The 23,049-nt window shown below is 47.4% G+C and overlaps 1 pseudogene; it reads left to right on the forward strand.

Moving 5' to 3' along the window:
- Positions 1–2,549: 2,549 nt before the first annotated feature.
- On the forward strand, positions 2,550–3,149 carry LOC136639105 (E3 ubiquitin-protein ligase TRIM58 pseudogene; annotated as a pseudogene).
- Positions 3,150–23,049: the final 19,900 nt, after the last annotated feature.

The raw sequence follows: 23,049 nt of genomic DNA on the forward strand, positions 1-23,049 counted from the left end.
GGCACTGCAACCAATTAAAAAAATTCACTTTACAGGCTGCTCAAATCCTCAGTTTTTATCTATTTTACTCTGGTGTTGGGGGGCTACCTTCTGGAGCTTTGCTGAGCACCATATTCTTTGGATCAGGACCATCTCATGGCACTCCCCTTCACTTGGACTTTGATGAGAGCCAAGGCAGTCACCTACTCACAAGTAATTGTGCACATGTGGCTCTGTTTGGCTTTCCTTAGGGCTCAAAACATATTCCGTGTCAGCTTGCGAGGGGAACTTTCTTCTCAAGAGATTTTTGAGGCCTGCATTCATTGGATCAGGACCATTACAGTAGCAATGCATTCCTCTCAGCCTGTCCTTCAAAGTGGGCTAAGGCATGCTCGCCTACTTGTGTGTAGACGTGCATGTGCTGCTCCATTTTGGTTTCCACAGGACTCAGTACATTTTCCTTGTGAGCTATCTGCTTGTCCATTTCGCAATCCATCAAAAATTGGTGGGTCCTACAATGTCTTGTATTAGATTTCTTACCATTCTCCAATAAATTTGCATTTTTTTACATGTCCACCACATATGATAAAATGTTTCTTCCGCACATTTACATTTCCAACAACTATTTGATATATTCTGTTTCATATTTACCAATTTTTTGGGTGTCATGTACCATCTATAAAACATTTTTATATATTTTCTTTAAAAAAAATTTTTGCCTCTAAAGCCACAAAAACATCTCCTAATTTTTTATTCACCAGCAATGCCCTATTCATATTTTTAATATGTGTTTCTTGTATACAGATTATATCCATATTTAATTTTTGCATTTGAATGAAAACTTCCTTTCTTTTTAGGGTGGAGAATTTAAGCCGTTTATGCTGACTAAATAAATACTCCAACTTTGTTTAGTCATCACATTTCTTTTTACTAGTCTTCCTCTCTTTTTGTCTTTTACTTGTTACTATCTTTTGTAACAAGATAGTACAATCTATCTTGTTTAGATTGGGGGGGAGAAGCAACTCCTACTGGATCAGGACATTGGTTTCCTTCTTAGTAGGAGGTCACTGGAGGTTTGTGGTATCTTTGTAACATTTGCAAGGTGGGGCTGAGGACCTCAGTGGGGCAGGGGTGCCAGCGTGTAGGATTTGAACATTCCGATACTGTGGAGTGTTTCAGAACTCCTGAATCAGAGGTGACCCAAAGCACTGCCCCGCACAGGTGCCACCTCTGCCACAGAGCCTGGGGTGGGGAATCTCCTTACCATGTTTCCTGCACAGTTTTGTCACACATATTCTGCAGAAGGTTGAGATGCCTCACACCTCCCCTTTTTGAGCCAGGTGGGCAGCCTTCTCTTCATAATCATCTCAGCTTGGGCCATAAGAGCCATCACCTCCCCCGTGTCATTACCATTACCTCCCAACCTCTGAGCTTTCTTAGGCCTAGTCAAACACAACGTCATACCAATCTTTAAAAAAGGAAGGAGGGGGGATCTGGGAAACTACAGGTGGGTCATTGTAACATCAGTCCTACATCAGGAAGTAGCTTTAATACGTTTGTTCTCCTGGGCCTTCATTGGCCATCTGGCGCTCTTGAGCCTCAGTCTAGTTGGGGCTTGTCCGGCCTGTTTGTGGACCTTCATTGGATGCCTCACACCTTCCCATTTCCAGCCCTGCGGGCAGCCTCCTCTTCATAATCATCTCAGCTTGGGCCATAAGAGCCATCACCTCCCCTGTTTCATTACCAACCTCAGAGGAAAAAGTGAGCTCCAGTATGCAAGGGGCAGGGGGCTTGGGAGCCTTCCTCCCAACCTCTGAGCTTTCTTAGGCCTAGTCAAACACAAACAGGAGAGGGGGGCAATCACCCCCTATAGTTGTCAAAAACCCAGACAAACACACCAGAGGCTGCCCACCAGCTCAGACGCCACCCAGCGGAGCGAAACTAGGAGCTGCCACATACTGAGTCAGACCACCGGTCTATCTATTTCCGCTTGGCCAATCCAGGCTGGTACAGTAGTACCAGTAGAACCACTATGTTTGTCTGAATCTCACCCAGTGACCAGCAGGGACTGAGCAGAGGACTGCCACCCCCTCAACCAGGGAGACAGAGGTCCCTGGTAACGAAAGAGGCGGTGGGGGGGGGGACCCAAAGTGAATACAAGCCTGAAAATAAGGCAGCTCACCATTCTTTAAGCCCCAGCATGGCAAACTTCCCTGCACCTGCACCCAGTCAGAGAGCACCTGAGAGCCCTATGCTATGCATGTCCACTCAGAAGCCAGCCCCACCATAGTCAATGGGGCTCACTCCCAGGCAAGTGTGGACTGAGCTACAATCCAACAGACATTCATATGAGAATTAAAAAACAGCCATAAGGTCCCCAGCCAGCAGCCAGGCCCAGAAGAGGCAAGGAGCACAACGCCCAGGAAAGAAGGGAGTCAGGGGTGCATTCCCGCTCGCCTGTCCCCCCAAGAAATGGGCTCCCTCAGCCATGCTCTGGCCCCAAGGGACTGCTTCATGCCCTCCCTCCCTCCTAATCACAGGGCCCCACCTTCTTGTCCCTGTGGCTCCGGATGAGTCTCCTGATGCTTCTTCTCTCTCCTCCTCCAACCTCGGAAGCAAAGGTGACGCTGGATCCAGACACGGCTCATCCCCAACTCATCCTGTCTGCAGATCGCAAAAGCTTGAGATGGGGACACAAATGGCAAGATCTGCCTAGGAATCCGGAGAGATTTGATTGCTGGCCTTTTGTGCTGGGCTGTGAGGGATTCAGAGCAGGCAGACACTTGTGGGAGGTCACTGTGGGCAATAAGGGAGAGTGGGCTGTGGGGGTTGCCAGAGAGTCTGTGCAAAGGAAGGGTGATTTTGATTTTAGTCCTGTGGAAGGGATCTGGGCTTTGGAGAAGTGGGGAGGTTCCCCTGATTCCAGGTGTTTGAGGAACATCCAATATGAGTACAGAGTTTTCAATGCCCCTCCTTACACTCCTCTGTCCCTGAGTGAGGAGCTCAAGAGGATCCGGGTGACTCTGGACTGTGCTGAGAGGCAAGTTTCCTTTTCTGATGCTGACACAGGAGGCCATCTCTACACTTACTCAGCAGCCTCTTCTGGCAGAGAGAACCTCCTCCCCTTCTTTTTTGTGTTAGCTGAAGCCCGCCTGAGACTCTCTCCCTGACAGACTGAGCGTTTGTCCAGACACAGTGTCGTAGCTAGGTCACTTGACAACAGGTGCCCATACATTTTTGTCACTCCCATATGACATCATTAATTAATTATTAATAAATTAATATTTAATTAATTTTCACATCATATGCAAATTATCATATCATACACCATTCAGCTTGTAAATGTTACTGAGCCATTGGGGAAAGTGACCATGCTGCAATCCGTTTTGCCATGCATGTAGAGGGAAGAGTGGCAAGCAAATCTGATACAAAAATCCAAAGGGCAGACGTCCCACAAATGAGGAGACTAATTAGACATAAGTTCAAAGTGAAGGTAAAAAGAGTCTGATCTCTCCAAAGTTCATGGAGGCTGCTCAAAACAACAGTACTAGAGGCCCTGTGGAAGTGAATACCACAAAGGAAGAAGGGCTTGACTAAGTCCAAGTGCCCCAAGGATCTGTCCTGGGACCAGTGCTTTTCAACCTGTTCATAAATGACCTGGAGGCAGGGATAAGCAGCCAGGTGGCCAGGTTTGTGGATGTCATCAAACCTTTCCGAGTGGTGAAGACCAGAAGAGACTGGGCAGCAAAATGGCAGATGCATTTCGATGTAAGCATTTCAAAATAAGTATTGAAATTTAAGTATTGAAATACAATGTAAAGTCATGCACATTGGAGCAAAGAATCAAAACTTCACATATAGGCAGTGGTGGGATTCAGCTGGTTCTCACCGGTTCTGTAGAACCCCTAGCTATTTTAAGAAGCAGTTCTGAGAACCGTTTGCTAACGAGCTGCGGGCTGGGCTGGGCTGTGGGACTGCTGCCTGCTTGGTCCTTGCAAGTGTGCTCGGAGAAGGGCTGGAGCAGCAGCTGCTCGTGGCCAATCCAAGCCCTTCAGCAGGAATCACAGCCCAGCCTGCCTGTGCAGCCTCGTCCCTTTCCCCTCCAGCCGCCTTGGCGCCCGGGAAACAGGCAGCGGCTTTGTCCTGGCCCCAGACCACCTGGAGGGTCCATGATCCACAGGGGAGCCTTTTGTTCTTGCCCTCCCCCGACTGCCCCTTGGGGAATGAGTGAACCAGAAGCAGCAGCAGGCGGGGGCATCCTGACATCTCCCCTTTCAGGCTGCAATCCGTGCCACAATTTCCTGGGAGTAAGCTCCATGAACTAGAATGACACTTACTTCTGAGTAGGCAGACAAGCAGGCTCTCGGCTGCAGCTTCAGTCTGTCTGAGCAGCAGCAGCAGCAGGAGGAAGAGGCACGGAAGCCTCCGAGATGAACGCAGCAGCGAGGGAATTGGCTTGGCTACTCACCCCACGGTTGGTGATGTGAGGCTGGCTAGAGAAAGCACTGCCCTCTCCAGGCTGCAGTCCTGGACACACTTTCCTGGGAGGAAGCCCCATTGACTGGTGGGACTTACTTCTGAGTAGGCAGGCAGAGGATGGGGCTCTGAATCCTTCATCGTGGCAGGTGGCCCCTAAGCTATGCCAGATGTTTGTGGGATGCTGCCCCATAATTAGTTTGCTGCACCCCACTGTAGAGTTTTGCTTGACTGCTCCAGTACGGTGGACAGCTTGGCTGGTCTTACTCCCTGGACTGTAACTTAAGTGGGATGGGATGGGGTGGGGTGGGGTGGGAGATTGTGGAGAGGGTGTGTTGTGTATTTTGCAGCATGCTGTGCCAGTGATTTTCAGTCTTTTTCATCGCATGGCACACTGCAAGACTCTAAAATTGTCAAGGCACACCATTAGTTGTTGTTGTTGTTGTTTTTAAATTGACAAGGCACACCGTACTGCTGGTGGGGGCTCACATTCCCTACTGGCCCTACTAATAAATGATCACCCCCCCCCGAATCCCCCCCCGAATTCCCACGGCACACCTGTAGACCATTCACAGCACACCAGTGTGCCATGGCATATTAGTTGAAAATCGCTGTGGTATACCAATTTGAACTTCTGCTGTAAGCCTCCATCTCATCAATGAGACGATGAGTGCTAAGTCCGTAAGGGCAGGTTTTACTTGCAGCCCTAGCTCGGATCTGTCACTTATGAAGTAGTACTAGCAATACTATTTCTTAAACACCTCAAATAACATAGAAATAGTCCATAATAAGTAAAAGCAGACCCATGCCTCCAGGATAATGTAAACAGACACCTGAAGCAAAGGAACTTGTGGCAAGTGGCTGTATATGTTATGCCAACTTTATGATTTTTTATTGCTATTTCTGGACACATAACTCTTAACAAACAACCAATTACCAGTGGTGTTGATTTTCTTCTTATATATCAATATACATGTTCATGATTATTGCTCTAATTATAACTGGTAGCAGGCCAGTGATGAAAATATTAGGGCGCTTCCTAACCCACTTTCCAGCACAGACATAAGAGCAATGCAGCTCCAAGGTGAGGAAATAAACATTCCCTTACCTTGAGGATGCCTCTGTGACTGCCACCCTACTGCGGGATGCAGCACATGTCCCATTAGAACGTTGGTTAGAATTTGGGCCTTACCCTTCTGTGCCTGATGAAATTACAGATATAGAGTTCTGGGAAACTGGACTGTATATACATTTCAGCTGGCACAGAAGAGTACATAAGAACAGCCCCACTGGATCAATCCATAGGCCCATCTAGTCCAGCTTCCTGTATCTCACAGCGGCCCACCAAATGCCGCAGGGAGCACACTAGATAACAAGAGAACTCAGTCTGAGTTGTCCTAATTCATGGCGGCTCCCAGGTTAGGAGCCCCGAATTCGAGTGTTTGTCTGAGTGCTTGACACGCATGACTCGATTTCACATGAGTCTGCAAAAAATGTGCATTTTCGCAGCTTGGATTCTTGTCACTTGACTTGAAAAGGGGGATAAATAACACTGGAAAGTTGTGGCACAGTTGACCCTGGTAATGATTAAAGAAGGAGGAATAGAAGAAAGCAAAGTGTGGCCAAACTGAGCCTGGTAACCTAGTTGAAATAAGGGAGAGCTAGGACTAAGGGAGAGGTCAGTGGGAAGGAAAAAAGTAAGGACACAATCCTAACCAGGTCTACTCATAAGTAAATCCTATTTTGTTCAGTGAGGCTTACTCTCAGGAAAGTATGGTTCGGATTGCAACCATTAGTATGTACAGGTCAAATGCAGCCCTTAATTTAAGATAGAACAGACAGAGCTGAGTGGTTGTCAAATTGAGCCTGATACCAACAACAACAAAAACACAACATAAGGGGGGGGGGAAATAAGGGAGAGCCCAGTGGAAAAAAATTAAGGAAGAAAAAAAGGAATAAAGGAGAATTAAGTGTGAGGACATTGATCCTGTTAGGAATTAATTGAGAAAGAAAAAGAAATGGAATGAGAGGGAAGTGGTGACCAAATTAAAAGAAGGAATCAGAGGAAGCTAAATTTGGCCAGCTTGAGCTTGATGATATTGGAGAATAAAGGAAGGAGAGTTCAGTGGGAAAGAGAAACCAGGAAGAAGACACAGGTAAGTAGTGGCCAAAAAGAGCCTGAAAATCTAAGAAAGAAAATGAAGAGTACAGTAGCACTAAATGTAGCCAAATTGAGCCTGATAGAAAGTGGAGGAATAGGGGAGAGCTTGGTGGTAAAGAAAGTGGAATAAGACAGAGGTAAGTGTTGGCCCAACTGAGCCTGAGAAGGTCAGAAGAAAAGAAGGAATAAAAGAAAAGGAAGTGTGGCCATACTTAGCCTGGCAATGTCAGAAAGGGAAGAAGGAATACAAAAGAGGTAAGAGAGAGCCATTTTTAACCAGGTAAATTGGAAAAAAGAGAAGGAAAATGGGATCCCTCCCTGGGAAAGAACAAAAGGGAGAGCTAAGTGGTGGCCAAATAAAGCCTCATAATGAAAGAAGAAGGGAAGGAATAAAAGAGACAGAAGTGTGGAGAAATGGAGCCTCCTAACATAGGAAAAAAGATGGGATGAGGGAGAGCCCAGTAGGAAATAAAAGAAATGAGACCCAGGTCAGTGATGGCCCAACAATTGAGCCTGATTGGGGAGGAAAGGAAAGGAGGAATAAAAGAGGCCATGTGTGGGAAATTTGAGCCTGATAAAATAGGGGGGGGGGGGTGGAATCAGGAAAGCTCAGTGGGAAGCAGAAAAGGGGAAGAGACACAGATCAGTGGCCAAAGGAAGCCTGACAAAGAAAGAAAGAAAACAAGGAATAAAGAGGAGCTGACTGGTGGGGGAAAAAAAAGGAATAGAGGAGAGATCAACAGTGGCCAAAAAGAGACTGGTAACTTAACAAGAATAGAAGGAAGCAAAGAGAGCTCAGTGTGGCCAGTTTGAGCCTGATAAGTCAGAAAAATTAAAGAAGTAGTGGCCAAATTAACCCTCATGATGGAGGAAAGAAAAGAGGGCAGAAAATGGAGCCATTGGCAGCAGATTGAGCCTGGCACTGTGAGAAAAGAAAATGATAAAAGAGAGCGAGCCTCAGAATGTAGTGGGGAAAGCAGGGGAGAGCTCTGTGGTTGAGAAAGAAAGGAAGACAAGAGCAGGATGTGGTGGCATATGGAGCCAAAGAGTGCGAGAAAGAAAATGCTGAAGGAGGAGAGCTCAGTGCGGCCAAATGCAGTTCACCCAAACTGAAGAGGGAAGGAAGAAGAAAAGAGGATGATGGTGGTGAATTTAGGGAGGAGGCTGGAAAGGAGAGGAAGGGAAGGAGGGAAAGGGAAGGGCAGCACAATCTTCACCTGTGCGGGAACAGGTAGGCGGACTGGCCTGTGCTGTATCCAGCGCAGCTGAGGTGCGGGCTGGGGCACAACTTGGAGTAAGGGGCTTGTGTCCCCTTACCCCAGGAAACACCCCAGCCAGCCCTATGGGGTTACTCAGATTTGTGCCAGCAAAATCACTGTGCCAGCCTGCCTGAGTAAGGCCGACTGGGCCGGGGCCAGGGTGCTGGATGCTGGTCCCACCCTCCTCTCCAGGTCGGTCTGCCTACTTCTCCGCCTTCCCCGTACCCACCCAAAACCCTGTGCTGACCAAGGGAGGCCGACCCAAACTTACCTGGCTGTGTAGGCACAGAGGCTGGATCTGGCCTCCACAGGCCAGCACCCGAACTCGCTCTGGCCCAGCCAACTCACCAGAAGGTGCAGATGTGCCTTTCGGCATGTCCGCAATGTTCCTGGGGTGGCGCAAGGGGCTTGTGCCAGCCCAATGAGCACCTAGGATTGCGCTCTAAAGGAGTCAAGCAGTAGAAAGGTTTCATCATGAAGGAAGAGGGAATAAGAGAGAGATGGAGGGAAATGGAAAGGAAGGAATAAAACTCAGTGATTGACTCAGTGGCGTACCTGAGGAGTGGGTCCATGGGTGCAAATTTTCCTGGGGGCATGGCTAAGGGGGTGCTGCCCCCCAAGCCACGCTGCCCTAAGTGTCACCCACATTCCACTGCCTCACCATCTGGAGGCCTTCTGAGGGCTGGAGAGGCTGCACTCCAGAGGGCCTTAAAACATCACTTTCAGTTTCTTGGAAAACTGGAAGTGATATTTTCAGATCCTCAGAAGGCCTCCCGACGTGACCAGCATTTTTTAGTCCTGACCCCAGGCAGAACAGGAGACAGAATCGTCACCGCTTCCTATGTTTTCCCATGGGGCTATTAATCCCCAAAAGCTTTGGCCATAGAGGTATGGAGTAGCAAAATCTGCTTTCTATCTTGAAAGCTGATCATTGAAAGAAAGGATTCTTAAAGCATGGAGTACACTGGGCTATACTTTTTTTTTTTTTCCTTTAAGCCTCTGAATGTGGGCCTTACATGCTGTGCCTGGATTCCGAGGTGAGTTGAACTGTCTCCTTAAATAAGGCATAATTGCCCAACTCAGGCTGCAATCCTAACCACACTTTCCTTAGAGTAAGCCACATTGAACAAAATAGGACTTACTTCTCAGTGGACCTGGTTAGGATTGTGCCCTCATTGTCTTACATTGTCTAACAAGAACATCTGAAAATACGCTCAGAACTTGTATGCATAAACGTTGACCATTTCTAACAGGATAGTTCACATAAATCCTTTCCTAATGAATGAAAAAGCTTTGATGCCTTCCCCAAATCTATATGAGGGGTTGAGACTGGAGGCAAGTTCAAAAGAAGAATAAAGTAGTTTCTAACTTAGTTTCCAAGCTCACGTAGATCAGGGTTGCTCAAAGTGTGGTCCATGATCCGCTCCCCACCCGCCCGCCCACCCGCCCCCAAGGCCACCAGTCGCTTGCCATCACCCCCTGCTTCTTTGAGCCCGGCTTCCTCCTAAGGAGGCGCTTTGCAACGTTTGCGACCCTCCTGGGCCAGCGCAAGGGACTTGCACCAGCCTAACTGAAGGGCAGGATTGAGTCCAAAGACATTTCCTCGCTAAGTGCAAAACAAACACCATCTAGGCCAGTAACTGAATTGCCTGAGCCTTTGTGTGTTCAAAGCTACAATAAATTATGTCACCCTCATCCCAGCCTTTTCTACAGGACAAGCTAATGAGCCTCTTCCTGAACCACTTACTCTTGAATGCCCCTTTTGTATGTCAAAAACAGGCTATCTCTGTAGCTGGGATGGCGCAGGAGATGATGTGCTTCTGGGCTAAGTCTGGGGGGTGGCAATGATGCTCCTGCAGCAATCAGCCCCCAGAACGTGACTGGAGCTGTGCTGAGGTCATGTCCGGAGGGTGTTTTGAGGCCAAGGGATGCTGCGTGCAGCCTGAGAAGGTCTTAATATGTTGCTTCCTGTTTTGCCCGAAAAACCAGATGTCACGTGCTAAGGCAGTGGTTCCCAAACTGTGAGTTGGAATCTATTGGTAGGTCATGACCTGATGTTTGGTGGGTTGCCAAAGGGTGATAGAAAGATCAAATAACTGCCTCAAGCCCTGACGCTATTGAAAACTCAGACACTGTAGCTGCTAACTGTCCTGCAAAGAGCTCAGCTCCTGCAGTTTGTAAGCAGGTCTAAATATAGGGAGATAAATGTTTAAGGGTGGTTGTTACTTCTTTCTAGTTCTCTTTTTTAAAAAGTCTTAGGGCACAATCCTAACCAGGTTTACTCAGAAGTAAGTCCTATTTTGTACAAAGGGGCTTACTCTCAGGAAAGTGTGGTTAGGATTGCAGCCTTATAAAGCTAGGTGGGTCTTGGTAGAGTGTCATTTATAAAGTGGGTCCTGGTGCTAAAATGTTTGGGAACCACTGTGCTGAGGCCTTGGAAGGCCTTCTGAGACCCAGGGAGGTCGTGTGTGGGCAGTCACTTTCAGAGTACAGGGTTGCCCACATCAGGGGACAGCCCTGGAAGATGTGCCCTGGGGTGGCTGCTCCCGACCCTGTAATTCCAAGGTGTCTTCACCCAAAGTTCCCCCCTTGAAATTTCACCCTGAGGATACTTCCCACTGTGTTCCGATATACCGGAATGCTCCCTAACTGATCCTCAAGACCAGTAGAAACATCCCATGCTTCCAGAGGCAAAAACCTGACTTGATTGGGTGGTGTGCTGACCTTGTGTGTGTACCATCAGCAGGGAGCATGTTGAACACACCTCAGCAGCAGTGACTGACTGCCTTAGTGAAATTGCTGGTTCTCGGAGTGAGATTGCTTCCTGTACAAGAGGTGAACTGCAGTCTCTCATTCTGTTTTGAACAGTCCTGTATTGCTCTGGGTCCTCCACTTTCCTGCCTGATACAGGATTGGTCATCCCTCCCACTGGAAGGGCCTGATCCTATCCAACTTTCCAGCAGTGATGCAGCTGTGCCAACAGGGCCTAGCTGCATCCCGCTATGGGGGAGGGTCAGTCAGGGAGGCTTCCCCAGTTTGAGCGAGAACATTTGTTCCCTTACTTTAAGGCTGAATTGCAGCTTCATCACTGCTGGAAAGTTGGTTAGGATTGGGACCTAAGACAGATAGGTAGAAAGCCATTGGTCTCCATTCTCTGGTCACTTCTACTTCTTTCTCATTACACTATGTAAGAAAATGAGGAGTAATTTTCTCTTTGGGTAGATGTATGTGTTAAAGTGGTCCAAGTCTGGACTTACTTACTTACTTACTTACTTACTTACTTACTTACTTACTTACTAACTAACTAACTAACTAACTAACTAACTAACTAACTAACTTTCTTTCTTTCTTTCTTTCTTTCTTTCTTTCTTTCTTTCTTTCTTATTTTTTTGCTTCTGAAGGGTATCTGCTGCTATTGAGCTCCAGCCATTTCTAGGGAGTACTTGCACTATCTTATCCCTTGTCAACGGTCCAAGTGACAAAGAATTGCCATGTTTAGAGAGAGAGGTCCAAGCAAATTGTCAGTGGCGCGTCTAAGGGAGGGCACATGCCTTGGGTGTCACTGAGCAACAGCTTCCCATCTGACTCTCAGCTTCCGCCAAGCTCCTGAAAGAAGCTTGTGCACGGCAGAAGCTGACAATTGGCCGGGAAGCTGCTGCAGAAGGGGTGGGGTGGTGGCAGCCACATTGCGAAGCTGCTGCTGCCCTCCTCCAAACCTGGAAGTGGCATTACAGTGTCACCACCCCAGACAGCACTGCTATTGGGAGGAAGTAGATTTAGGTCCTATGTGGAGGTCTGTTAGTTATGAGATTAGCTAATGAGTTCATCAGAGATGTCATCATTTTATCTCTACCAAGTCTAGTTCCTAACTTTTAAAAAAGGGCTGCTATGAAATGGGGTGAATAGTTTTCTGCCAGAGGTGCCTACCAGTAAGTCCTTTTGCCAGCCCCACAGATTTCTCTATGCACATTTGTTATCTATGGGTTTGGAGCCTGGCTGATGTTCATCAAGGAACTCTCTGGTTCCTTGATGAACATCAAGGCCCTGGTTATTCAGCTGCAGATCTGTCATTTCATCTCTGTGTTTCTTGACACGGAGTAAAATGCTCACTTGGCTGTTTTGTTCATAGCACAGTCTCTTTTATCCTTTATTGGCTAAAATCAAATGCCAGCAACTTCAATCTGTGAATATTGAGTCCAACATCTAAAGAAAGGATACCAATTTAGGGGAGAAAGAACGTCTTTGCTTAGCTTTACTTTTAGAATTTACGAGTCTTGGGGTGCCCGAGAAAATGAAATGGGCATGGGGAGGCGGGGAGGCTGCTTCAGTATTTGAATAGTGTCTCCTGTATCCACCATTTCCATATCTGCGGGTGTGTGTGTTTCTAGCCTTGTATAGGGCACAAAGTAGCCTGACAAAGTGATTCCTGCATGAAACGCAACTCCCAACTGCAAGAGAAGTTCATGAATAAAATCTTTTGGAGACCTGTTTTGGGGAAGCCGAGTGTTAACTGGCTCAAAAATTGCTTGAGTAGTGGGGGGAAAGGAGATGTAGCTGTGAAAGGAAAGAGGCTGCAGTCAGAGCTTCTCTCCTGTGAATTCCCCATGGTTTCTTTTATTTAAGTCCATAAACTCTTGCTGACTGAGTCTTTGCTCCAGCAGACGTGTCCACAACTCAAGTTTCTACCGGGGCAATATAATACAAGTAATCTTATTTTCCATCCCTTTCCTAATGACCCTAGCTTGGAATTTGTCTTCTTCACAGCAGCCACACCATGTGCTGATGTTTTAATGGCGCTATCTACACACACCCCAAGATGACAGAAGCCCTTCTGAGAAGGCATGAATGGATTATACATTGGCTTCCTGCAGCTGATGGCTTAGGAGTGCACCATTTAGAGTCCAAGGGAAAGACAAACTACTCTTTAGCAAAAGCACATCGATCATCCAAAGAGACCAGGGGTGGCTTATTTCTTTCTCTGGCTAAGAGCTTGACCTGCAGGGTCTTCAAACCTTTTGTCTAAAAACTCATGAAATCAGAGGAACCAGCAGGTGTTGAGCTACGGTTGGACTGTGCCCACTGAATGTATGAGAAACAGCCCAACTGCAAAGGCACAGGTGCTTCACAGATGCTCCAACTAGGAAAAACCACCATCACCGTTACAGAGACTTCCACACCTTCAACCAAACTGCTGACTGAGAAAAATTTCATGTCAAGCGAAAGGAGAAAAGGACACGGTGCATCGGGGTGCAGGTTTATTCTTCCTCCTTGCACTTCTTGACAGAACAAATGTCTGGGCACAAATTATAAGACAGAGACAGTGGAAGCAAAGGACCAACAGGATCAAGTGATGGCCACTGTCTGGATCTCTCTTCATGGAGAAGAAGGCAGGGGGAGCTGCAGCCTGGGGCTTCTTCCACCCACTCTTGCTGCCAAGGGAGGGCTCTCACATTCAGGAGGAGGGAACGGCGCACGTTTTCCATTGCACAGGTCAGTGTTGCAACAGGTTTCAACTACAATGTCCCCATTGGACCTATAAGTGGTGTTACAGAAGTCTTCTCCAGATGGATAATCGTGGCATCCGTATTTCACGCCAAGAAAAATTCCATTTACTAAAGAAAAACAACAGTTAGAGTCAAGGTGTGCCTGATTCAGTAACAGGTGAATTCCAAAACCAGCAGAGAAGCCGTGTGTGACCTCTCATGTTTTCCGGTGTTTCCTCTCATGTTTCCCCTCTGTGTTTTCCCCTGTGATGGCTATTTTTGGACATTTCCAGCCTCCCAGAGGAACGTGATGCCAAAGCCCCTGAAAACACAACCTGGCTAATCAAATGCAGGAGCCACGATCCTGGGAAGGTCCTCGGAGAGTTTGGATCTACTTTGAAAAGCGATGACTGAGGGGGATTGAATACAATAGACTTAGAACAAATCAGGCCCAGCGTCCAGACAGAGGATGGAAGGACATAAGGCTCCCACACTCTCCAGGCTGCAGCAAAAATCACCCAGTGGAAGTGACTGGCTGCAGATTCCAAGCTTAATATGCCTTCATACAACAGGCAATGAATTGGTGGCATTTGCTGCCACAAGATGTGGGGTGGCTTCAAAAGGAGGTTTGACCACTTAATGGAGGATCGGCCTATCACTATGAGTCAGGATGGCTAAATGGAAGTTCAGGTGCATATTCCTCTGAATATTTGTTACTGTGAGTGACTCTCAGCCTCCTTCTCTGGCCACCTGCCTCTCAGCCCTCACAGCTTCACAGCTTCCCTCCCCATAGCTACTTGTGTACTTATCTCTCTGCCTGCTTTGCTTATGGCCAATCCTACTCATTGGGGCACTCTCTCACTGTCAGAGATCAGCACTCACCACTGGTAGCCGTTTTTGAGCCACTGCTACGAAGTGGCAACAGTCTTTGGGGGCTTTGTGCTGCAGTCCACAACCCACCCCAGTGCAGATAAGCCGGCACGGGTGTAGGGCAGTGGGCAGGGAGGAGGCTCGAAGGAACAGGGAAGGAGAGAAATGGGGCAGGGAGTGGGGCTGCTAGGAGGCATCGCTGGGTGGGCAGTGGTTTGTTATCAGTGGCAGAGGTACCACCAATGTGCTGTACCCCCTGCCCGGCTTTGCCATGTCCCCTCGTTTCCGGACTTGTGTGTCTCTGCCAAGACCCATAGTGTGGCAGAGGGCCTATCTGGGGTAAGAGAACAAAATGCCCCTTACCCAGAGGAGGCTTCTGTTTGTCCCCTCACCATAGGATACAGTGCCTGTCTCCCTGGTGTGGCTGCATCAGCACTGGTGGCAAGAAGTATTACTGAGCTTTTAAGCAACTGCAGACATTGTGAAAGCAGATGGGACGTAGTCTGAGGAGGACTCTGGATGACAGTAATGTGGAGACATTTCTACAAATCACTTTGGATCATGGATCGAACCTCCCTATGATTGTGTGTCTACTTACGATTGTAGATTGATGTTGAGAAACAAGAAAATTCAGTCTCGCACGATTTTTCAGGTAATTTTTCACATGTCCTAGGGTTTAAGAAAGGGCATTGTCTGCACAGAAATCCTTGCACTAAGAGAAAAATACAGAAAGTGAAAAGAGAGAAATTCAAATGTACAAAACACACGTCATATCTCCATTTATTTGTTCCACTTCAATTCAAATGTGCCATTTTAAAAGTGAAATTTTTTATCTCAAACATTTGAAATTCAAGGACTTTGGGCATTTTGTTTTCTCCTGATGGTTTCAGTTTTTAATACTGCAAAGTATCCCACTATATATCTTAAGAAATATATAACGAAAATAAAACACAATTAAATTCCAAGACTGGCCAGCATCAAATACCGAAATAAATTATGAACTCAGGTCAAGGAGAAGATTAGTGCACTGTAGTGCCATGTTTAGGAGACTGAGGGCTCGATCCTATCCAAATTTCCAGCACTGATGCAGCCCTGCCAGTGGGGCATGTGCTGCATCCTGCGGTGGGGGGAGTAGTCCCAGAGATGTTCTCAAGGTAAAGAAACATTTGTTCCTGCAACAACTTGGGGCTGCACTGATGCAGGAGTCTTGGATAGGAGAACCCAATCCTATGCATGTCTTCTCACAAACAAGTTCCATGATAGTCAATAGAGTGGCATGATGCAAATAAGCAGATGGCTATGTATGTATGTATGTATGTATGTATGTATGTATGTATGTATGTATTGTAAAACTTAACACTAACACTGCAATCCTATGCACATCTAAGGGTGAAGTCCTACCCTGTGCTGAAACAGACAAGCCAAGAGGCTTGTGTTTTATCCAGCGCAGGATAGGGGCACAAGGCAGCTCAGCTAGAGGCAAGGGGAAACTTTTCCCCTTAACCCTGGGTAAGGCGTCCTGGCCCCAATGGGTCTTCTCTGACTTGCGCCACCTCCTGAGGTGCCATAAGTCAGAGGAGAGCAGAGCGGCTTGAAGTTGCTCCGCTCTCCCCGGAAACGGGGTTGGGAATCCGGCATAACTGTGGGATCCCATCCCACCCTCCCGTTCCCCACCCTCCCCCCACAGGAACAATTCCCTCCCACCTCCCTCCCGCCCACCCCAGAGCTTTGCATCAGCCCAGCTGGGCCAATGCAAGGCTCACAGAGTAAGCCACTGCGGAGGCTGGATTCAGCCTCTGTGTTTTGGCACACGGAGACTTACTCCGGAGGAGGCGCAATAAATAACCCCCCTCCAGTCAAGTTCAATGGGACTTTCTTCTGGGTAAGTATGTACAGGATTGCCTTACTTCAAGGTGGTGTTGTACGGATTGCAATAATCATGCAAGTGCCAGTAACACTCAAAGTACTATGCAAATTCAAAGCATTATTATTATGTATCACACTCACATCCCCTGCTAGTGCATAGCATGCAGCCCCACTGATAGAGCATATGCTGCATGCTCTGGTTGGAGGAGATCCTCCCTGGCCTCTGATGGGTCTCCTCTGCGTAATTCTGAAGACAGTCAGGGGCACATTGGGGTGGGGAAAGGGGGGATCGTGGTGTGTGCAGCTGCCACCAGGATCCTCCCCTTCCACTCTTGAAACACCTTCTGCCTTAGGGGCTGTTGCCATGCACAACATCCAGAGGAAATCTGACAGTGGGATCCCCAGCATCTTGTGCCTTAACCCAGCTTCTGTGGAGGATCCCTCTCCCTTGCCCTTAGTTCTTATTCCAATTGGATGAGAATTGCAGTGAATGTTTCTGGAGCCAAGCTTTGACTGACCAGTGAGATAACATCCTAAACAAGCAACACCCCCCCCCCCATGCATTCTGAAGAGCTTGGGCCCCTTCTATCACAGCAACATTCAGTTCTGGACCAACCTCAGTACCAACCCACCAGCTTTTTCTTGGCATCCATGCCGTGTGCCTTGAGAACAGGCTTTCTAGATACTTTGGGTCAAGATACACGCTGCTCCCAGAACCATTTGCATTCCTAGATATAACCTCCTTCCACCAATATATGCCTTTAGTTACTCACCCACAACACAGAGAAGCAGGACAGATAACCCAAGGAGAAGAATCTTATTCATCTTTTGTGCTTTAACAGGTGCAAAGAAGTACAAAGGAGCAGGACTCTGGCCTATCTATAGGTTTCAAGTGAACTATCTATAGGTTCCAAGTGCAGCCAGATCTCAATTTATTTGCTAAAGAGACAGGCTAAAGGATGAGGACAGAAGATTAAGTTGATGTGAAAAGACACAATGTTCTCAAATGTGATTCCTCCGTCCCAGAGGAAGGCGGCTTCGGGGAACAGGTGTGATGGAACTCCCTGATATCTTGAGAACCAGAAACTTAATTATTCTGAAATGTTTTCTCATCACCAGACTCGTTTTGCACGAGGAGAACTTGTGCTGACACACAAGCAGAGAACATCTTCCCATGCGGGTGCTGCAAAGAGGCGGAAGTTGTTTTCTGTCTGCTAGGAGAGTCAGGGGAGCTATTTATTTTGAAGATTTAATTCTCTCTGCACAGACAGTAAAGAAGCCCAGCAGCACCCAGGGGTGGGCACCCAGGTCAAGTTGTGAAAATGCTGTTTTCTCATGACTTGTTTTGATTTGAGTTACGGATGTTGCTGACCCCGACTCCACTCATGACTCAGGGCCATGGGACTCCAAATGAGTACTACCCTGAATCCCTATCTTGTGTGTGTTCTGGCTTACTTTCTTTGCCAATTCCACACCACACCAAAGTCCTTGTGGGAGATCCTGAAACTGGCATTCAGAAAGATGGCAGCAGAAGATGTGGTGGGAGGAGGGTAGGTTTTGGTTCCAGACGGTTTGTTTTCTTTCTTTCTTTCTTTCTTTCTTTCTTTCTTTCTTTCTTTCTTTCTTTCTTTCTTTCGGTGGCATAAGTCTGAGGAAACCCTTACCTTTGGCTGAGCCAGTTTTGAGCCCTATCTTGCACAGGATAAGTACAAGTCTCCTGGCCTGCCTGTTCCAGCACAATATAGAATTGCGCTGCACATGTGGCTTGGGTTGAGTCACAATGGCTGCGCAACTCGGGCTCAGTGACTTCAACACATCCCTAACAGCACATCCCAACCTAACAATCACCCATCCCAAGTACAGGCTGCTGCTCCCAGGAATGGAAACAATACACACACACACCCTGTCTCTTTAGTCATATTTTGGATGATGGTCTCTGGGTAGTGAAGAAAAATGAGCAGGAGTAAGAAAACAGCCCAGAGATCAAGCAGGAAAGCTTGGAGCCTTTTAACGAAACTGGGTGGTGCCAGTTAACCCACATGAGAAATACCCAGTGTGACCCCTGATCAAGTGGCCTCACGAGCTGTATCCCTTTCCAAAGCCCCAAGGGGCAAATCACACTCAACTGCCATCAAGAGAGCCCTTACAGCTTTTCGGCGGTCGTCCCAAACGCATCCTGAATTTTCCCACCCATTTTCAATGGATGGATCGACGCAGCCATCAGCAGTCTGAAGTGTGGCAAAGCCCCTGGCTTTGATGACATCCATCCTGAGTTTTTCATGTGTTCTGGGAGACACACAAGGAGGTGGCCTGGCAAATTCTTCTCGGACATACTTTCTAGAGGACATCTTCCACCGGAAATTTAAAAAGATAAAGTAACATCAGTTCTGAAACCCGGTAAACCGCAAGACAGGGTGGACAGTTATTACCCAATTGCCATTTTGAGCTCATGCTACAAACTTTTGGAGAAACTAACCATAAACAGAATTGGCCCTATAATAGATGAATATCTGCCTGTAGAACAAGTGGGCTTTTGACAGAATCATAGCTGTGTTGATTAGGTGCTGAGCTACACTGAGGCTGGCTTCCAACAGGTTTAAAAACTACAGTTGTATTTATTGACCGAACTGCAGCATATGACACAGTGTGGAGGGAGGGACTGCTATATAAATTGTGTCACATCATCCCCTGTAAAAAAAATGTATCGATTAGTCAACAATATGCCAAGTGACAGATCTTTCCAGATCAGAATGGGGGACAATGCAAGTAAGGTTAGAAGGCTAAACAACAGCATCCCACAGGGCTCTGTAATGGCACCCACACTATGTAACCTGCACATCTGTGAAAAAACTCCACAGTCAGGGAACTAGAGGACAGGTCCTCTCATGGATTGAGAACTGGTTGGAGGCCAGGAAGCAGAGAGTGGGTGTCAATGGGCAATTTTCACAATGGAGAGAGGTGAAAAGCGGTGTGCCCCAAGGATCTGTCCTGGGACCGGTGCTTTTCAACCTCTTCATAAATGACCTGGAGACAGGGTTGAGCAGTGAAGTGGCTAAGTTTGCAGACGACACCAAACTTTTCCGAGTGGTGAAGACCAGAAGTGATTGTGAGGAGCTCCAGAAAGATCTCTCCAGACTGACAGAATGGGCAGCAAAACGGCAGATGCGCTTCAATGTCAGTAAGTGTAAAGTCATGCACATTGGGGCAAAAAAATCAAAACTTTAGATATAGGCTGATGGGTTCTGAGCTGTCTGTGACAGATCAGGAGAGAGATCTTAAAGTGGTGGTGGACAGGTCGATGAAAGTGTCAACCCAATGTGCGGCGGCAGTGAAGAAGGCCAATTCTATGCTTGGGATCATTAGGAAGGGTATTGAGAACAAAACGGCTACTATTATAATGCCGTTGTACAAATCTATGGTAAGTCCACACCTGGAGTATTGTGTCCAGTTCTGTTCACCGCATCTCAAAAAAGACATAGTGGAAATGGAAAAGGTGCAAAAGAGAGCGACTAAGATGATTTCTGGGCTGGGGCACCTTCCTTATGAGGAAAGGCTGCGGCGTTTGGGCCTCTTCAGCCTAGAAAAGAGAGCCTGAGGGGGGACATGATTGAGACATACACAATTATGCAGGGGATGGACAGAGTGGATAGAGAGATGCTCTTTACACTCTAACATAGCACCAGAACCAGGGGACATCCACTAAAATTGAGTGTTGTGAGAGTTAGAACAGACAAAAGAAAATATTTCTTTATTCAGCGTGTGGTCAGTCTGTGGAACTCCTTGCCAAAGGATGTGGTGATGGCGTCTAGCCTGGATGCCTTTAAAAGCGGATTGGACAGGTTTCTGGAGGAAAAATCCATTACGGGGTACAAGACATGATGTGTATGCGCAACCTCCTGATTTTAGAAATGGGCTATGCCAGATGCAAGGGAGGGCAACAGAATGCAGGTCTCTTGTTATCTGGTGTGCTCCCTGGGGCATTTGGTGGGCCGCTGCGAGATACAGGAAGCTGGACTAGATGGGCCTATGGCCTGATCCAGTGGGGCTGTTCTTAAATAATGAAATGCTGCATAAACAATGAAAGTGTTGGGAGTATAGCAGGTATGGAACATCCTGTATCTGCTTACACCTTTCAAAAGCCTGAGTAATGATGAGGAGCATGAACTGTACGACACAGACCAGTGCAATGGCATCAGCCCGAACTGCTCACCAGTTCTCCAACTGGCACAAGAGTCTAAAATGTCCTAACTGAGAAATGGGGTCAAAATGGTCAAATCTGGTTCTCAAAATAACTTGAAGCAAGTTCAAAGAAAAATAGGGATCACCATTGGAGTTCTATCTATATCATAGATCCCTGAACAAGTCTAAACTGGCATAGAGACATCAGCAGGATATCGGAAGCTTATTCTATCAACATAATTTGGTATCAATGTAGCAAGAGCCAAAGTGGAACCCCAACTAATTCCCAGAAAGAGGAGAGTAAATAAGCAATATTCTTCCAAATCTAAAACTATATAGTGAGCCAACTGGCAGAATACTATCAAAAAGAGAAAAAGCAGATGTGTGTCTTGAAGAAATAGTTTTATTTTGATTGGTAGTTATAAGGGTCGAAGCTACAGGCTCACAGAATAAGGTGAAGCCTTTGAATGGTTCTCCATGACCAGGGATGTTGCCAAAGGGTCCAGTAGTCAACCTCTTTGGATATCTTTTGCTTTCTAACTGGTCAGGTTGGCAGCTCTGAGGGAAAGTGGGGAAAAGCCTTCCAGGATTTCATCAGTGTGTGTGTGTGGTGGGGGGGGGGGGGGAGTTGTGCTGTGTGCAGGCAAGAGTGTCTTCTCTTTGGGTTTTGTGGTTTTTAGCATGGTCTTTTGTTTTCTTTCTCGACCCTCTGAAACAGCCATGCTACTAAACTAGATAGTAAAGCCCAAAGGACTTGCAGTACAATCCTACTCATGTCCTCTAAGAAGTCCCACTGCCTTCAATAGAACTTTCTCCAAAGTAAAAGCCTAATCCGGTGCATGTCTACTCAGAAGCAAGTTCCATTATAGTCAAAGGGGCTTACTCCCACGTAGTTGTGGATAGGATTGCAGCCAGGCAGCCCGATCCTGAGCTGCCTGGTGCCCAGGGCTGCAACGGCACTGAAAATAGCTACCACTGCATCCTGGGTGCAACCTGGACAGCAACAGCAGCGCCTCAGGAGAAGAGGACTTTCATTCTCTTCCCCCAGGTAAGGCAAGTAGCCCTGCAATGGGGCTAGTCGATTCTATGGCGACCCAAGGGATGGCGTAGAATCAAGAGCCTCCATGTTGGGCCGCTGGCCCTCCTGCCCCACTACCTCCCCAGTACACCTCCTCCCCACCATCCCCCTCCTCCCCGTCCTGGAACACTAGCAGCAGTGGTGAGGGCCGCACACGTGTCTTACAGCGTATTTGTGACAGTGTGTGCTGGCAGTAAGCTGATGTGCACTTTATAGGATTGGGCCATATGTGTAGTATGGGGGTGCCAAATATTTGTGGGCCCCGGGTGACGAATAACCTTCATATGCCTCTGTTGGGGTTTGATGGCATTTCTTATTGTACAACACATGCATATGGACAAGCGTGATCTTTTATAGCAGTGTTTCTCAAACTGTGTGTTGGGATCCACTGGTGGGTCACAAGCCAATTCTTGGTGGGTAGCAAAAAGTTTCTGGAAACTTTTTTAAAAAAAACAACTTTGCAAGCATCCGTGTCTGGTTAACAGGAAAAATAATAGCTGAAATGCTAACCTGCGGTATGAGGTAATCTTCACACCTCCAAATTAAAATGTCTCATTTTCCTATTTTCTCTAGTAATTGGCGTGCCACAGATCACGTGTGAACCCAGTTTCCGCCTTTTTTTGTGGTCTGGAAGTCCCTCACCAAACATCTTGCTCTTCAGTCCTGGGTACCCTGGAATGACGGTAAAGGTCTGAGTCCTTGAACTCCATTTCTAGAGAGGGTCGAGTACAGTGCTGCACAAACCGTAGCCCATGGGCCAGATCTGGCATTCAGCCAAATCCTTTCCTCCCGTGACTGGCACTCACCATTCCAGAGCGCAGCAGGATTTCATGTCCCCAGATCGGGACAACGCGATGCTCTGGCAAGTGGCATCTTGGTGGACATCTGGGTGGACATCTGGGACATCTGGCATTGCACCACAGATGTGACTGGCCAGACCAGCCAATCTGGAGACAAGAATTCCTGCAGCGCTCAGGAGCTGAAAGTGCCAGTCATGCCAGGGACTGCATTCTGGGCATGCAGCGGATGCAAGTTGAGCACTGCTGGACTAGCAAATACCCCCCCACACACACACACACGTACTACATGTAAGGTCTCTAGCAGCCTTGGGGCCAAAAGACCCGCACTATGAATTCTCTCCAGGTTTTCTTTCTTTTTCAGAACCAGTGAGTTGCGATGGATTTTCATTTTAAAAGGTGGGTCCTGGAGCTAAAAAGTCTGGGAAGCTGTTTTATACTATATAAAAGCTGGCAGATTCTGATGGTTTGTATTGAAATAGAAACCATCAAGAGATATTCAGACATTGGAGTGTTACAGCCCAGTCCTGAGCTACCCTATGACCAGAGGAGCAGTGGTACCAAAATGGCAACGGCTACAACCTGAGTGCGCTGGGCAGCCTCCGACTGCTCATCAGGAAAAGGGGACATTTGTCCCCTTCCCCTGGGTAAGGGAGCAGGCCCCACAATGGGACTACTCAAGTTTGAGCTGTCTTTTTAGCCAGCAAAGAGTAGAAAGGCCCGGCTTGGGTCAGGAGGCCTGATGTATAGTTCTGGATCTGGTGCCAGAGAAGGGACAAAAACTGCACCCGTTCACGTGTCCACTTTCTTCCAAAGGCAGCTTTCTCCATATGGAGGGCACCTGGGCACAGAGTCTGTGCTTGCTGGTCAGCACACAGTGGTGTAAGTTCCCATCACATAA

This window comes from Tiliqua scincoides, chromosome 2 (assembly GCF_035046505.1).
Source record: "Tiliqua scincoides isolate rTilSci1 chromosome 2, rTilSci1.hap2, whole genome shotgun sequence".
Taxonomy (NCBI): Eukaryota; Metazoa; Chordata; class Lepidosauria; order Squamata; family Scincidae; genus Tiliqua; species Tiliqua scincoides.